The sequence below is a fragment of the Seriola lalandi genome, unplaced genomic scaffold, assembly GCF_002814215.2.
Source record: "Seriola lalandi dorsalis isolate HSWRI2012SDOR001 ecotype SW California unplaced genomic scaffold, Sedor1 jcf7180002054469, whole genome shotgun sequence".
NCBI classification, from domain to species: Eukaryota; Metazoa; Chordata; class Actinopteri; order Carangiformes; family Carangidae; genus Seriola; species Seriola lalandi.
In genome coordinates, this window is record NW_019525022.1 from 842,079 (window position 1) to 845,946 (window position 3,868).

The following is a 3,868-nucleotide window of genomic DNA, read 5'->3' on the forward strand; positions in this document are numbered from 1 at the left end:
TGGGTTTAAAGGCTTATCAGACGCCAAAACACTGCACAGTGGTTTGTAATAGTCACAGACAGGATTTCACAATTCTCACGGGGGCAGCTATTTTATCTTATGTCGCAATGATCATGAGGTAGGTAATTACAATGTAATCAACCATACAGCCTTTTTTCTTTAACTTTTCCTGTTTGTTTATTGTTTATAGTTTTGTCTTTCATTTTTGCTAGACGACCCTGCAGTTTGTACCAGACTCAGCTGCGTTGGCACCGACCCTATCCATTAACACAGTATATGTTGTTAATTTATGTATTTGGCAGGTCACATTGATACTGATTCATATCAGTAAAACGTTCACAGACAACGTGTTTGTTTTCTGCCAAAATCTCTGATCTTTCACTTCAGTATCCACTTGTAGTGAAGACAGCTTTATTGAACTGTTTTATGGTTCTGTTCAGACTCTCACAGCTCTTGTTTATTTACATTTGACCCAAACCACCATCTTTCCTTTTGTTGCCGAAACCGCAGACGAGCCTCTGGATGTAATCCTGTTCTCTGGTGTTACAGTCATGAGCGTCGTACTCCCACCATCCACCCAAACCATGTCAGGCAAATCTGCTGCTATTAATAAATGACGCACTTCATTCACTCAAAAAATATGTTGCCTCTGTAGTTAATCCAGCCAGCAAAGACGTTTCACAAAACATTTGCTGGTTCTGCATTTGAATGCAGCCTTGCTCTATAATGCATTAATCTACAGTATTTCTTCAAGATAAAGTAGTTCCATGCAATGACACTACTAGTAATAACCCCATCTGTTTCTTATATATATTCATTCATTCATTAGCCATACTGCTTATTCCTCTGGGGTTGCTGGGGGGCTCTAATGGAAAACAAAGGTCTCAGAGCCTTCAAGGGGAAGGGGAAGCCTTCAAAAATTACTAAATGTTCAGAATTGATTATCCTAAAATTGTTGATTTATCAAATAATAGTTTCAGCCCTGTTCTCTGGAGTTTAAGTCAGTGAACATAATTCGTACACAAAGTCAGAAATCTCAAAACCTGCACAAATAAAGCCAAAACTATCTGCATGTTTAGAAACCAATGACAGCTAAGAGAGAAAAGGTGCTTTTTTAAGCTGCTCCCACTTGAAGAATCCATTCAGTGTGGATTTCAGAGGACAGTTTGTCTAAATGCAGTTTCAGTTCAGCAGCAAGATAATTATGTGGAAACAATTCAGACTGTGATTCAGATCAGAGGGAGCAGGATTTGTCAGATACAGTGAATGGAAGGTTAATTAGAGAGTGTGTTGTTCATGTGTGTTCATGTGCCGCTGTGTGTCTGCTTGTTGAGTGTGTGTGCGTGTGTGTGTGTGTGTGTGTGTGTGTGTGTTTGTCACCCAGGTATTACTCATGTTGTGAGGACTTACATCTGTTTATACATTATGGGGACTTTTCTTCCTTACAGGGACACACAGCAAGTCCCCATAATGTAATTTACTAAATTTATTTATTCAAATTTAACCTGAAGACATGTTTTAAGGTTAAGATTAGGTCAGGTTTTGGTTTTGGTTTTGGTTTAAGTAAGGCAAGTAGTTATAGTTAAGGTTAGAGTAAGTCTCCAGGAAATGAATATAAGTCAATGTAATGTCCTCTGAAGTCATAGAGACATGACTGTGTGTAGGGGGGGGGGGCTGTGACTGACGTGCTCTCACTATGGCTCCAGAAATGTTTCTCTACCTCACAAGGGGAGGTGTGAGCGGGGCTGTCTGTGTCTTTCAGTGGGAAAGCCTGCGCGCCTTTGATTCATTTTTTAATAGGCCCCTGCAGCTCGAGCACTACGCTGCCTGTTTCTGTTCTCTGCCCGCTTTTTTTTTATTTTGCTTTTTCTCTCTCTCTTTTCTGCCTCTCCTCATTGAAGTTTTTTTTTTTTTGAGTCAATAAATTTACCGCTCCTATCCTCCTCCCCTTTCCTTGTTACTGCTTCTACGTGGTAGCCCGTGTAGCACTTTGCGCCCTGTGTGTGATGCGTTCATTTCAAACTGAATAGCAAGGTCCTCCAAGTCTTACTCCTGTGTGTTGGAGCTTATACGCCCCACAGGAGATGCGGTATGTAAATGACAAGAGCTCAGTAAAGAATTGGCAGGCGACACCGTGGTGCCACGACAGCTTCATTTGCGGGCGAGACGAAGGCGCCGGCCCGTGCTCGTATTCCTCCATCTCCTCTGAGACAGCAGAGACTGGGTGGGAGGAGGAGGGAGGCAGCCGGCCCGTCGTGTCCCGCTCGTCCTACTTCTCCTTTCGTCACCCTTCCCCCCTTCCTCTCATCCTCCTTTTTTTTTTCTCCTTGTGTCTTACACCTACGCCAACCATGTTATGTCTCTTCCTGCAAAAGCTCCATGCTGTCTTCTCTGCATGTAAACAAATGCACACAACCAAAGTACATTACAAGAGCTGTACTACATACACGTGACAAGAGCCCGCTGTGCTGCTCTCCCCGCTGACGGGCACGTCACGCCAGCTCAGCCTCATCAGACCAACACTGAAGCATCCCGTCACCCTCCCTCAACTACTGTCAATTACAACCCCCACTCCGCACCCACTGGATGCGATGTGGTGCCCAGCATGGCCGGTCACCCCACGTTGAAAGTGAGCTGAAGCTGTCTTGTTTTCCTTTCTTTATTCTCTTTTCTAAATTCATTTTTTTCTTTTTTTCTCAGCTGCAGCCCCAGGTAATTCCCAAGTTTCTTTTTGTTTTGTTTCTTTTTGAAGTCTCCTGTTTACAGGGTTTACTTGGATCACTGCGACAGCCACATCTCAAGGGAAATCCACCGTACGCTAACCCTGTTTGAAAGAGCACAGGGTGTGGAGGGCTGTTAGCCTCTCCTACCCACAGTGAGAAACTGTGGCCTACATATTTCTCACCCCTGCAGTTAGGATTTTTGTCACTATACCCCAGATGAGGCATACGGCCTTTGTGAGTCACCCACAGGTGCCCACAGTCTTAATGAAATCGTGCCCACACAGGCCTTGATGAAAGCTGCCCACTGCCAGAGGCATCCTGTTCCTCCGTCATGTTCTGTGATGGCGCACCCCTACCACCATCCACAAAGCCTCTGCTGTGGAGCTCTTCAAACACTTGCGTTCACATCCTTGACTGCTTTTAGCTGTTGTGGTAATGATTCATAAGCCAGAGACCCAGGATGCCCTCGCAACAGACATGTCCTGAGTGGTTCATACAATCTTGGGAGTGTTTTCTGTTTTGGTTCTCTTCATTTGGACTCAATGAGCCGCAGGACAGCCACACTGAGACATCTGAAGATGTTTCTCTTGAGCTGAAATTTGGTCACTCCACATTCAACAAAACATGTCACATCATAATGCATATTTATACCACAGACGGCAAAGCACACTTTGCACCCAAATAAATAGAAATGAACAGCAATAAAATGTTTTTTGTTTTTTTTTTACCAGTGCACCCTGTCAAAGGTTCAAACATACATCTACCAACACCTCTAAATCTCAACATCCTTTTTTATTCATAATCAAACAGAAAGGTAAAAATTACAATTTATGCCTTTAGACTAAGTGTCATGTGCAGTGTCTCTGGCTGTAGTGCAGATTACTTGATGGGACTGGTGCGTGCATCAAACCTGACAACCTTACTGTAACAAGACTTCAGGAGGCTGCACACAGTCACTGCACCCAGCTGTTGTCCACCAAGAAGAAATAGTCCCAGCAGGCTGCTCTGCAAAACCACAAATTGTTGCTTTTACATTTCTGTTTTAGTACAGAAGAATCAAACAAGTTACAATTTGGGCTTGCGTGGTGTTGGTGGGTTCTTACTTTGGACAAAGCCAGGCTAAGCGCCCCCCCCCCCCCCAAAAA